The sequence below is a fragment of the Falco naumanni genome, unplaced genomic scaffold, assembly GCF_017639655.2.
Source record: "Falco naumanni isolate bFalNau1 unplaced genomic scaffold, bFalNau1.pat scaffold_140_arrow_pat_ctg1, whole genome shotgun sequence".
Lineage (NCBI taxonomy): Eukaryota > Metazoa > Chordata > Aves > Falconiformes > Falconidae > Falco > Falco naumanni.
In genome coordinates this window covers 993-15,591 of record NW_024427371.1, presented here as the reverse complement: position 1 = coordinate 15,591, position 14,599 = coordinate 993, and the positions used below count along the sequence as shown (strand labels likewise).

Below are 14,599 nucleotides of genomic sequence, written 5' to 3'. Positions count from 1 at the left end.
CACCCCTGAGGCTCGGGACCGAGAACAGGACCCCCGTGGCTCGAACCGGGACCCCCGCGGCTCGGAACCGCGAACGGGACCCTGGGGACCGGGACACCCTGCGGCTCGGGACGGGGAACCCCGCGGCTCGGGACCGGGACTGGGACCCCCGCGGCTCGGACCGGGACTGGGATTCTCGCAGCTCAGGACTGGGACCTGGACCACTGACTGGGACGCGTGACCCCGCGGCTCGGGACCGGGAACCCGGCGGCTCGGGACAGGGACCGGGACCCCCGCGGCTCGGACCGGGACTGGGGCCAAGACCCCGGGACCGGACCCCTGCGCCTCGGACCAGGGACCGGGACCGGGACCCCCGCGGCTGGGGATCAAGAGCGGGACCCGGACCCCCGGGACTGGGACCCCCGCAGCTCGGACCGGGACTGGGACTGGGACCGGCATTCTCGCAGCTCAGGACTGGGACCTGGACCACTGGGACCCGTGACACCCGCGGCTCGGGACCGAACCGGGACCCTGGGGACTGGGACCACCACGGCTCGGACCCGGACCGGGACCCCAGGGACCGGGACCCCCGCGGCGCGGGACGGGGACCTCTGGACCCCGGGGACCAGCACCCCCCGCGGCTCGGAACCGGGATCCCGGGACCAGGACCCCCCGCGGCTCGGAACAGGGACCCACGTGGCTCAGGACAGGGACCCCTGTAACCGAGACCCCCGCGGCTTGGGACCGTGACCGGGATCCTCGGAACCGAGACCCCCGTGGCTCGGAGCAGGGACCGGGACCCAGACCCCCGGGACTGGGACCCCCGCGGCTCGGACCAGGACCGGCATTCTCGCAGCTCAGGACTGGGACCTGGACCGCTGGGACCCGTGACCCCCGCGGCTCTGGATCGGGACCCCCGCGGCTCGGGACCGCGACCGGGGCCCCGGGGACCGGGACCCCCGCTGCTCGGGACCGCCACCGGGATCCTCGGAACCGAGACCCCTGCGGCTCGGACCAGGGACCAGGGACCCGGGACTCCCCGGCACCGGGACCCCCGCGGCTCGGAACCGGGACTGGGACCCCCGCGGCTCGGACCGAGACCGGGACCAGGACCGGGATTCTCGCAGCTCAGGACTGGGACCTAGACCACCGGGACGCGGGACCCCCGTGGCTCGGGACCGCGACCGGGACCCCTGTGACCGGGACCTCCGGACCCCGGGGACCGGGACCCCCGCGGCTCGGGACCGCGACCGGGACTCCGGGGACCCGGACCACCGCGGATAGGGACCGGGACCGGGATCCTCGGAACCGAGACCCCCGCGGCTCGGACCGGGACCGGGGCCAACACCCCGGGACCGGGACCCCCGCGGCTGGGGATCGAGACCGGGATCCCCCCGCGGCTCGGACCGGGACTGGGGCCAAGACCCCGGGACCGGGACCCCCCGCGGCTGGGGATCGAGACCGGGATCCCCCCGCGGCTCGAACCGGGACTGGGGCCAAGACCCCGGGAGCGGACCCCTGCGGCTTGGACCAGGGGCCGGGACCGGGACTCCCAGGACCGGGACCCTCGAAGCTCGAAACCAGGACTGGGACCCCCCACGGCTTGGACCGAGACCGGGACTGGGACCCTCGCGGCTCGGACCGAAACCGGGACCGGGACCGGCATTCTCGCAGCTCAGGACTGGGACCGGGACCACTGGGAGCCGTGACCCCCGCGGTCAGGGACCGGGACCCCGGCGGCTCGGGACCGAACCGGACCCCGGGGACCGGGACACCCCTCAGCTCGGGACCGGGACCGGGATCTTCGGAACCGAGACCCCTGCGGCTCGGACCAGGGACCGGGACCCAGACCCCCGGGACTGGGACCCCCGCGGCTTGGGACCGTGACCGGGATCCTCGGAACCGAGACCCCCGTGGCTCGGAGCAGGGACCGGGACCCAGACCCCCGGGACTGGGACCCCCGCGGCTCGGACCAGGACCGGCATTCTCGCAGCTCAGGACTGGGACCTGGACCGCTGGGACCCGTGACCCCCGCGGCTCTGGATCGGGACCCCCGCGGCTCGGGACCGCGACCGGGATCCTCGGAACCGAGACCCCTGCGGCTCGGACCAGGGACCGGGACCGGGACTCCCGGCACCGGGACCCCCGCGGCTCGGACCCGGGACTGGGACCCCCGCGGCTCGGACCGAGACCGGGACCAGGACCGGGATTCTCGCAGCTCAGGACTGGGACCTAGACCACCGGGACCCGGGACCCCCCGCGGCTGGGGATCGAGACCGGGACCCCTGTGACCGGGACCCCCGAGGCTCGGGACCGGGACCTCCGGACTCCGGGACCCCCCGCGGCTCGGGACCGCGACCGGGACTCCGGGGACCCGGACCACCGCGGATTGGGACCGGGACCCTCGGAACCGAGACCCCCGCGGCTCGGACCGGGACTGGGGCCAAGACCCCGGGACCGGGACCCCCGCGGCTGGGGATCGAGACCGGGATCCCCCCGCGGCTCGAACCGGGACTGGGGGCCAAGACCCCGGGACCCGGACCCCCGCGGCTCGGGATAGGGACCGGGACCCCCGCGGCTCGGACCGGGACTGGGGCCAAGACCCCGGGACCGGGGCCCCCGCGGCTGCGGATCGAGACCGGGATGCCCCCGCGGCTCGGACCGGGACTGGGGCCAAGACCCCGGGACCGGGACCCCCACGGCTGGGGATCGAGACCGGGATCCCCCCGCGGCTCGGACCGGGACCGGGGCCAAGACCCCGGGACCGGGACCCCCACGGCTGGGGATCGAGACCGGGATCCCCCCGCGGCTCGGACCGGGACTGGGGCCAAGACCCCGGGAGCGGACCCCTGCGGCTTGGACCAGGGACCTGTTGCAGAATGGCTGTGTGATCACGGCCATGACTCCCTTAAAGATCTTTGTGAAACAAAGTTAGCGTAATTTAGCTGAAGCAGGCCTTGCAGCTGTGCTGAGGCACGCTGATAAGGAAGTTGAGAAAAACCCACTGACCTTGTGCCTAATGCTGTAAATAACTTTGAGGAATTCACGTAGACAAGAGAGAAAAAAATATATGTAGCTAGCTATCCGCAGAAACCGCAAGTAGGAGGACGTATGAAAATGTAACCCTTTAGAGCTTAGCCAATTAGCAGATGATTTGTAGGCATAAATTAACTGGAACTGTATATGAGACATAATCGCGCCGTAATAAATTGAAGCTTGCTTTATCACTCATATTGAGTCGGCTGCTTGCTTCCCCTCGCTCGTCGCAAGAAGGTTTCTTGGTTAATCACTTAGAAAATTAGCTCATCTTTCCTTTAGCTGCTCTCCTGAAATCTCAGACCCATTCAGACCCAGAATCTTGCGACTTTCCAATGCTTTTGTTTCATACACGATCCCCAGTAAAGGGCCACGGTACGACTGCAAGCAAAGACAGCGAGAGCACCAACCACCACCTATGCCGAGCATACTGTAGCTCCCAACAACGTTAAATAGATAAATAAATAAGTGAAACAGATTCCTAACAGAGCACTAAAACCCATTTGCTTCCCAGTAAGGATGTCTCGAGAAAGTGTTCAAGGGTTCCTGTAAAGTTCAGACTTTCCAAATCTAAAGAATACAAACAGCTAAGGAATTACTTCATATTAATTACTCTGACCACTCGGTGCTTTATAACTTGACGGGTAGAAAATGTAATGAAAGAGGCCTACTAAACAATACCCTACCAAGTTAAAAAGAAAGCAAAAAATAGAGTGGTGTGGGGCTGGTTTTGTTGTTGGTTTTTTGTTGTTTTGTTTTGGGCTTTTTTGTGTGTGGTCTTTGGTGTTTTGTTGGAGGTTTTTTGGTGTTTTTTTTAAACACAGCTGAAATGATCCAAAGTGGTTGTTGTGGGCAAAGCTCCACTGCTGCTGGAGTCTGACAGGGGAATCCAGCTGGCAGCTGCTGCACATTTGTCACCCACTTCTCACTCTCTTATTTCGTCCTCCAGAAAGCACCCCCGCTTCCGAGGTACATCCACCGGCAGACGGAGATCTAGGAAGAAAAGGGAATACTGAGCACGTATCAGTGCTTGGATATGTTTCCCTTGGCAGCATACAGAGCAATTGCATTTCTATCAGGTACTATAAAATATGCTTTCAATGTCAGACTATAACCTGATCACCTGAGGCCTACTGTTTAAAGAAACAGGAATTCTTCCAATTTTTCAAAAATTTAAATATAAAAACCCAAAGCAGATTATAAGAAAAGTGCTCCCATTCTTCAGTATGTATTATTTAGAAATGCCTTTGCCACCATGGATACCAAAAGCCAAACATTAATTACTATAAGCCCCTGGCAGTATCTACAGAAAGGCCTGACCTGCTTGTGCCATATCCCTTTGTTTACCCAGAAAAGGCACAATTGCCTCCAAGCACCCCACAGCCAGCGCCAGGATCCCAGAAAAAACTCGTGGCCTCACAGAGAGGACAGACAAGAGGCTCCTTTTTTGACAGTTACCTCGATCCACAGCAAAACAGAGATACTTCCCACGTATGGCCAGATCTTGCAGGTCAAGAAAGCGAACAAGTACCCCGATAAAGTCACAACAGCGCTACCACTGCAAACGTCACCCACAAGAAATTTAACCTCTAAACAGACACATTCACATCTTCCAGCCTCTGTTCGTTCTCTGTACTACGGAGTTCCTGCCCAATAGGCACCACTTTTGCACTTTCTGACACCTGCCTCCTGCCAAAGCAGACTGTTGGGAACACATCTTGAAAACGCATAGGGATGGAGAAATGAGGGGGCTTGTAACAATGCACCTCTAAATTATGGCAAGTTAAGACACAGGGTATGACACCCACTCATCCCAAAGAGCAGACTGCCAGGACAGGCAATTTGAAATGCCTTCAATGAATATATAATGACGTCAAGGTAATGGCAACTGAGCTGGAGCAAGCAGCTGCCACTCGGACTCCCGAGAGCAACTTCGCTTTGGGCTTCACACAGATGTTCAAGAGCTCAGGGCCAGGCCTGTCCCCACATTAACTCTTAACACCTTTGTAGGAAGAGATCTCACTGTGACCGGATAGGAAAACTAAATGAACATTAACAATATTTTTGGCTGGAAGGTGCAGGAAACAGTTCAAGGGAACAGACGACAGCATGGGAGACCTTGCCTGAATGAAGATTTGCCCGTAGCAATTGCACCGAGATATCTATTTACCTTGGAGGGAATGAGAGAGAACACACAGTGACACAACTGCAGCGGCATGGCAGTGGGTGGTAAATGTCTAGGGCACCTTGCAGCATAAAAAAGAAAAAAAGTCAGAGACAGTCATCAGATTATTTGCAGGACTAGACGACTCACAGAAAATATATGGTCAGCCATCGAGAAAGAAATTTTTTTTCCTTACCGTCTCAGCATCAGCTTAAATGCTTCAATCCAGAAGTAACAAATTCCCCCTGCTCCATTCTGAGATGCCTATTTCCAGAAAGACAGGCTGCAAACAAAAATTCCTCCCATCAGAATCTGGTCCTTCTCCCGTGCTCTTTTAGAAGAGGAAGCACAAGCCACAGATATTAGGTCCAGTACAGCTGTGTTCACTAGCTGAGTGTACCTGTGGAGCACAATGCAGAGGAGATGGGGAAGGGGACTCAAAGTATTTACAGAGTTCCTCTCAATCCTTTGTGAAGTCCAAAAGGACTCCTGTTGCAAGTGTGTATGCTGCCAACAAAAGCGGACAGATTTATTTCAAAACTCCCATTTTAACAGACGAGCTCAGCTAGAAAGTAGTGGGAAAAGCAGATGCATCATCAGCACCTTCAAATCTATGTCCTAAGAGTGAGCTTGGGGCTGAAAAAAAGCAGTCCCTGAAAGGTGAACTATTCCTTGCACCTCTGTGTGATAAACACGGCAGGAGCTAGAGCACCATACCCATCGCTTCTCAAGAAAAAGAGTGGGAAGGGAACAGACGACACAGCCCGTAATCATTTGCAATGATGTATCTTAGCGCAGAGTTAAGTTCTGCACCCTTTGTAGCAGACTCTGGCTCCCGGGAGGACTCAGAAGTAGTTGAAGAGGAGGGTTCTTCACCCGCTGTGTAGTTAATCTGCATTAATGACATTAACTTACAAAAACCACAGTGGATGCTAAATGTTTGCACAGCTTCAAAAAGGGACTCTAAAAATCAACTGAAGGTTACTGAGGCCTTTTCTGCTTAATGGTACAGAAATGCCGAAGACACTGTTGGAGACAGGACAATGAACTAGAGACACCTTTCATCTAGATTCTGCTGGGCAGAATGGTCTTAAAACTGGTAAACGAGAATTTAGCTGAGAAGGCTGGTTAAATACATTGGTTTTCCATTTGAAGGAAGCAGATAACCCATCTCGGTGATTTATGGTGCTGCAGAGATGGGCTGGCAGCTATGGAGGGAAACCCTGGGGACGGTGTTTTAGTGAAAGGACGCTCGTCTTTTCTTGCTACAGAACAGCTGTGAAATGCAAAGAAGTCCAGTCCAGCTCTTTGGAGGGAAGCAATGCCTTCTCCACAAAGGCGGGGGTTTGATTCTTGGTGCGTTTTTACAGATTAACACCTTGGGTTGGGCTCAGAGCTGCTCCCAGTCACTGAAATGTACCACATTATATTGGCTCTCGCTGTGTGGTATCTAGACCTTGGTGTCACCGCGTAACAAAGAAAAGTGATGTTAAAGAAAAGTGACATTAACATAGAAAAAACCAGCCTACTGAAATAGATGGAAGAAGAGCCTTTTTCACAGCAGGGTGTATGTATCAAAGTGCAGGCTCAGAAAACTTGCAAAGGAGTGCCCAAAGGAAAACAGGAAAACAGAGAGGACTCCATCACACTCAGAGGGCAAGTTGCCAAGAAACACCTGGAAATCATCGTGATGCATTTTAGCACAGAGAGATTAAAAAAGAAGTTGTTTCCAAAGTCTCACAGAGGACAGGAGGTGCTGACAGACAAAGGTGTAGTCAGAGCAGCAGAAGTCAGCTTGCACTTGAGCCTGCCTGCTTCAGGCTTACAGCTGACATGCAGCCGACAGGCTACGCCAGCTTGGAGGCTTCTATCACGCACCCAACTGACTTTGGGCTAGCTTGAGCCTGATCACGTTTGGCTCAGCTGTGCTGTCTATCCCTACCCTTAACACGCACACCAAGCCTCAAAGGTACAACCGTGGAGATGCAGGCCTGGATGACCGTCACATTTCCCAGAGAGCAGACTATGCCAATTGTTGCTAATTAGCGTTAGCATAACAGTGTTTCGTCCCTGTGGAACAATCCCATGGGGATGCTTTCCAACATGTTCCTGTACATAACTTTACAACTGGCACGTTAAGCAGATGTTTTGCTTCAGATATGAAAGCTGAGAAGTTTGCTAGTTATCTGTGATACCAGGAAGTAATTGAACAAGAACTCTCGATTATGTGTTTTAAACAAAAATTGTCTTTTTTCAAGGTGGCATCCCACCTTTTTTCTCAGCTTCCTGACAGAAAGACTTTATTCCTTACTTAAATGTTTGAAAGTGATGGGCATTATGAGCTGAACTATTAACTAGCATCATGATCTGGAATCTAGAAACTACCCTTTGAAGTGAGCAACAGCTCTTCAAACTCTACCATCGGCTCTTTGATGAACAGCTGTGAGGGAAACAGCCTCTTAGAGACTTGCAGGCTGAACCAAATTCCCCTCTAGAATGGATCCCAAGTACTTTTTGTGTCCTCTTATGTCTCTCTAATCTGTGGACATTTAGGTTTTCCCTTCAGTTACTAGATTTGTGAAGTTTTTAGCCTCAGATACTCTGCGGCTTGTTTTTCTCACATGCTTCAGGACACTACCAGACTGGTACAATGTATTCAGTGATCTGAGACAAAGAGTTCAGACTTCTACACTAGCTTCATCAGTTCGGTGGTTTTTGCCCCTGGAACTTCCATAGTTACCTCATTACTCAGTGTTTCCTTCACAGCACTGTCGCCCTCCAGCAAACACATCTATGGACTTAATCTCAATATTGTGACATCCAGGTTTCTGGCACAACTCCCAGAACTTCAAGTTTTATTTACTTACATAATTTATACCCTTTCCCACATCAGAGTAATTAGCATAAGTGTCTCTATTGAAGTGTGTTGGTAAGTACACTAAGAGGTTGTACAAGTTTAGTATTTTAACTGAAGGAACAATGAGGTACTTACACAGCAGACAACAAGTAAATTCTTCTACTCTCCCCTTTCTGTAATAGTTAGTTTCAGAGTAGCTGTCACCGTAATCTCTGAGAAAACGTAGAATCTTTCTTACCGAGAGAGTTGCCTGTGTCTGAACTGCGTCTTTTCCGGGAGAAAGATTTTACAGATGAATCTGTCTGTTCTACAGATTCGTTCACAGGCTCAGCTCCTGAAGTGAATTGTCTCTCTTCCGTCTCTGATGTCCTGGATTCACTTTTAACACTAGTATTCTCCTTAAAAAAACACAACACAACAACAAAAGAAATAAAACCAAAGATCACTCAATGTTATCTTATAATAAAACTAATATAAAACCAATAAAACAAAATAAAAGCTATTCTTCTCCACTCCAAAAGGGCATCTAACAGGTGGTGAACGCTGCCTAGACAGTTGACATAGTGTTTTTAACTCAGAATTAAAGTTGCTAAATTGAAACAACCTCTTACAAAACATCTTATTAAGCAAAATATGAGATCAGAAAACTAGAATACACAAAGTTAGGGTACATGTCCCCACAGTCTGAACTTTTCCCTCAGTTATTAAACTAGCTACAAGAAATACAGGTGCACTCATTCTTACCAGCACGTGGAATAATAATGACAGATCTAGCTCAAACAACTTGACAGAGCTGTGTGATGCAGAACCACATGTGAACCACACATTTCTGGTTGGGAATCTCACCCCACCCCATCCAGTCGTTAAGACATTAAGTTATAATGTGTTGCTTGCTTTTTAGAGCCCTCTGCTGCTGCTCTACATGTATTTTGCAGGCAACCATTTGGTAAACTGGTACATTTCCATGATCATGTGGCAAAAACCTGTAGCTTAAAAAAAAAAAAAAAAAGGCCCGAACAACCAAGTTCTGTTTCTATTTCACTGAGGCAGTACAGGCCCAAAGTTAAGCACCTGGAATCTACCTTTAGACAGAAAAATTTTCACAGTATCACCTGTTCTAGAATAGTCATCTCTTCTGCAAATATCTCATCCATCAATAACCTAAAGATGAATGACTGCTCAGAGCCTGCAATGTTTCCTTCTATTAAGGGGAAAAAAAGCTTTTGAAAACCATTATGTGTGAGTTTACAGAAGACAAGGGGTCACACTTGGTAATAAGATAGTCTTTCCAAAAATCACGCTCACCACCTTGAGTCTGTCATTACTCAATGTTGAGTATATAACAGGCTATGTGTATACGTACCAATAGAAACACACATACATTGCTTGACAAAGTTCTATAATAACATTCAAAAAGGCCTGTGCAAATACAGTAATGGAGTACTCCAGGGAGAACTAGTTCCCTCCCACACACCTCCTGCACTTGCTGGATACCCATTTGACTCGGTTTTTTCCTCTTTGAAATGTGCTGTCTGGATGTATTGCTTTAGTACTGTTAACAAGGCCACGTGAAAAACACGTGGCTAGCAGTGCCTTTTGTCTGATGTCTGAACCACAACCCCTTCCCAGGCACAAAAACAAAGAAGGAAGGCAGGCTGTAGGTCACTACCTTCACCAGTTAGAATCCAAGTCTCACGAGTGATGATGACTTCTCTATTCCTGGTGACATTTACATAATAGCAAGTTCTAGAAAAATTAGTGAGCAGCCTTCATCAAGTAGTGAGAGAAGGGAAGATTTCTCAGGTAAGCATTCTAAACTGGATATTCCACCAGACAACTGCTCTAGAAACAATTCTGCAAACTTCATTATTTAAAAAGAAGAGAATAATGAAAAGCAATACCAGGCAGGGGATCTAGAAACCAAATTGCAGTGTCTGATAAAGAAAAAACAAATAACATGCATATTGGGATCACCATTATTAAGAAACTGTTACTAGCCTACGTGGTGAGAGTAGTCTAGACACTCTAACTAGCAGTTCTGCAAAGGACCTGGGGATGCTGCAGTGCCCAGTAAGGCTAACGACACCTTGGGCTACACCGGGACGAGCATGGCCAGCAAAATGCGGAAATTTCATTCCCCCTCACTGGTGAACCTGTACTTCCAATGCTGTGTCCAATTTTAACCCTCACAGCTGCGTGTGTGGAAACTGAAGAGCAGTCATACTGCACAGCACCCCTTTCAGATTTCTTTTTATCACTGTGTTTATAGAATCTTACACACCAACTCTTCAGTAATCTAATGTAATAGGTAATAATACCATTTTCATCCTAACAGCATCGGCCTAGCCCACACAAGTCTGGTTCCCAAGCTATCCCTTTTTTTTATTGTTTGGTCTTTTAAGCGAGCATGTTTCTGACCATGGATTCACCGCACCTGTGGACAGACCCTCCACTCAGGTCTAATACTTCTGCAACTTCAGAGTCCGAAACATTGTTTGGCAGAGAATCAAGCAAAGCTACCAAAGCTGACAGACGTGAAAGTTTTGCCTTTTCACTTCAGTTACTGAAAAACGCCACAACTGCTGCATCTCACTACTTACACGACTTACGAGACACTGACTGGACTATACCTGTACCCAGCTGGAACCATGATGGGAAGCTGAGGCACTAAAATTAGCAACTCGCATGAATGGGGTTTGCTGGATTAACCTTCCCCAAAGAAAGCAAGCGTTTCAGCCTTCACATAGGTATGCTGCCAAGGAGACTGAACGAAATCGGAGGCAAATTCCTCTTGATCAAGCATTACAGAAATGTTCTATTTCCACTTTAACAAGAAAATAAAACATTTCTTAGGAGTAGGAGTGGAATAAGAGATGCCCATTGAAGGCCAAAGCCTCTAGAAGTCTAGGACAGAAATTGACTGAGGCTGAGAGGACAACGCTGGATCTGAACTGTTGAATGTACTAACTCTTTTCATGTAAAGAGCTGCTCTTTAATTTGCTGTCTTTTAGGAAATCGGGAAAGCAGAATAAAGCAGGTTTCTACTAAACTGTTACTTCTATGAGGAAGACAGTTCAAGGCTCAGTGCTGGTCACAAGAGTAATTAAATGCTGGGAAATACTGTGAACGGAACAGAAAACAGAACAGTACCAGCTTGGTCAAAAGGTCCCGTATGCTAAAACCGACAGTTTCAAGGGCTGACTTCAGTCCACAGAGCAGAAACCCGAGATGAAGCACACGGTATCATCACAAGTCTTTGGGCTGAAAGTAGCTGGAATGTGTAAGCAGGAATGCCCTGCTCTGTTTGCGCTCCTTGTTCTTGCTCTTCCCTACACATCAGGTTACAGCTGTTGTTTTGAGACTTGACGCTGGGCAAGACAAACCTTTGATCTGACCCAGCAGAGCTGTTCTGATGCTCTTGTATGAACGGTGGAGGAATTTGCTCCCCCTCTGCTTGTATAGAGAGGAATAGAGCGGTCTTCTGTGCACGTCCACTATTCTGTCATAAGCTTGCTCTAAAACACATGGTACCAACAGGCACTGAAAGCCTGAGTGCTTCCAGATTCAGGGACGAGGAAGAAAACTGTGCTGGAGCCTGATGTGAGGAGTACAGGCACAGAAGCCTCCTCTGGAGAGTTCTGCACCTGCCATGACCCCAGGCTCTGGACAAGCAGGGTGTTAAGTTAACCTTCCCTCTCCCGAGTTTGGGAGGAGGAGACTAGTTGAAGAGTAGTTCTAACAGAAACAGGGAATCTGTCAAACAAAACGCTGAACATTCCCTGAATTGCTTTTCAATTGCTCAAAAAATGAGGCCAGTTATTTAACCAGTTACAGTCCAGGACCAACATCAGGATTCTCACAAATATACAAAACCTCCCTCCCAAACAACTACGTGGTTCATGTGCTTAACTCCCCCGGTTCTTGACAAGGAAGTTTGGGTCACGGATTCCAAAGGCCTTCAACAAGGGACAACCTATCATTCTAAAAATGCAGTTCAAAAATTCTCAAAACTGACAACATTTAAAGTGCGGTCAACACTTAATATAATGAGTGGGCACCAATTAAGGAGTACTGCCAACTCTATGCACTAGCACAGGGATGTGCTCTTCCCTACACGGTACTGGGCAGAACAGTCTAGTCTAGGCTTGAGCTATGCAGAGGCTTGATCAGAATACACATCCCTTTCTAGAAAGATACCCAAGAGGAAGAGGACTAATCTTTATAATGCTAAAAGCAACAATGGGAGGTTTGCGCCAGCTGATGATTTCCGATCTAGAAACTTCAGTGAAGGCGTCAAGCTACCGACAGAACAATAAAACAGTAGCTTCAATGCACACGCAAAAATGAGATTGAGTGCCTACATGCAAGGTAGGTCTCATGCAGCAGAAACAGATGCAGTCAATCTCCTGAGCTTACCTTGTTTTCAAAACAAAACAAAAAAAAAAAGCAGAGCACGCATTTGCTGCCTTAACAGAGTAACATCTAGAATGCCCCTCACCCCTCATGAGACTTACAATTTTACATACCGGGAAGACCAGGTACACCGAAGTACAATTACAACTTGTTGTACACCACAAAGTATAAACCAATGAAGATGCTTTATACCAGTCAAATGTCAATAAACTATACTTTCCACAGAAAACAGAACTTAACAACTATTTATCAGAAACAATCTAACTGTTTATCTAAATTTAAGCAAAAACCTGCCTCCAGCAGAAATTCTCAAAATACTCTTTTTTGTTGGAGATTAAAGATGGTATGTTACAACCTAAAAAAGCATCCACTTCATCACCACGAATACACCTGCACTACGCATGTTTCCCATGCAAATGAGCACCCTAACTCGGCCAACAGGCTGACACATGTCATGCTCATTAACATGGGAAACATGGGATACTTTTTCATTCCCTCTTCTGTTTTATATCTTGCTTTACCAAGCAAACCCTTCACTGTCCATTAAAAGCTTAATTAAAGAGGCCTTCAGTTCTTAAGCAGGCAAGAATATTGAAAAGCTATCGGTCCAGACCCTAGCATTACTATCAAACATAGTTAGCTCAAGAAAGATGTTGGTTTACCTCTCCTTACCCCTTACCTGCTCTGGACTGAACAATTCTTCCTGAAAAAACACGAGGGAGAACTCAGCTGGGCGGTGATTTGGTTCTTTGCTCCGTTTTTCATCTGCTTCCTGTGTGGTCAGAAGTTTTTGTAGTATTTTAGCAGCAGCAGCAGTTTCTATAGACAGAGTGGTATCGGCAGCACAAAGAATGTCACAGGCTGTAACGGAGACAAATCCAGTGCTCCATCTGCTTCCACCAGAAATGATGTGTCTGAAGTTACAGGAGTGAGACATTCCAGCTGGCTTTCCTCAGTTGAAGAAGGTGTGTAACTATTAACAGGCAGTGCCTGATTTCCATTAAACTCCAGGATCGAATACTGGCTCTCTACAGGTGCCACTGCCACCTTTTCAGCTTTGCATGATGAACGCACCTCAGCGGCAACCTGAAACGTGGCTTCAAGACTGACTTCTGCCTTCCTGTTTTCTTCAGATATATTACATAGCCAGTCAGACGGCATCAGTTCAGCTTCGTAAGATGACTGCATTGGAGGATTCTGGAAAAAACAAAATGCAGTGAACTTTTGTATCAAAACATTACCGTGACAGGATGTGTATTGATTCTGTTTATCCATTTATCCAAAAGCTTGAAAGATTGTCCGTTATTCTCAGTTAAAATAGCAAGTTTAACCAGAAGAAAAAAGAAAAAAGCTACTGCTTTGTCTTGGTTTTCATTAACCACCTTACTCTTGGCATGTTTCCTTTCTTCTATTCATGGTCTATCCTGGAGAGAAGGTTACTTACTAGGAGCTGGTGTATGCCTGCAGATGCATTGTCTGCACACCCTTTGCACCGCAGGTGTTAAATATACCCAAGCACTCAAATCAGAGACTTCTGGTCTTAGTAGGCCCTGTGGGGGTACACTAGAACCACCCTCTTCACGTGCCACATGCGTAATAGAAAATGAGAGAGAAAATCCACCTGCTTTCAGTTCCTTCTGAAACTCAAGCATTCCTGTTGTTGTATAAAAAAATCAGTATAACCCACAACATTTTTAAGCAAAAGAGAAAGGTCCATATGCTGTAAATGTGCATATGGACAACACAACTTGAGGAACTCACCGCTTCTTAACCAATAATACCATTTTCCTCCTCAAGTGATTGTCCATAGGCACATCTACACAAGGGGTGCCCCCCAGGGACGCCCCAGTCCCAGGATGAGTGGGAGTTCAAATACCGATGAAAGCAAATACTGCAAAACTGCCCTGCCTGTCACAGCCTCACATCTGGACTCTCCGGTCATGACAGTGTCCCACAGAGGCACAACTCAAAGTCTGCATCGATCTGCATAAAAACCCGACAGAATTTCAGGTCAGAAACACTTCTTGTAGAACCTACAGAGACTCTGCCTTTGCCATCACAGATCAGGTCTGAACACTACTAAAATTTTTCACTGTAATGACATCACAGGACGACAGGACACAATCAGCAATCCAGTGATGATTTCTTTA

The 14,599-nt window shown here is 49.5% G+C and overlaps 1 long non-coding RNA gene across 1 annotated transcript; it reads right to left on the bottom strand.

Moving 5' to 3' along the window:
- Positions 1-3,252: 3,252 nt before the first annotated feature.
- Positions 3,253-13,299, bottom strand: LOC121082020. Its single transcript, XR_005825881.1, has 3 exons — positions 13,129-13,299; positions 8,275-8,434; positions 3,253-4,008 (listed from the first exon to the last, which is right to left on the bottom strand). It is a non-coding gene; the product is annotated as an uncharacterized LOC121082020 (long non-coding RNA).
- Between the last annotated feature and the right edge of the window lie 1,300 nt (positions 13,300-14,599).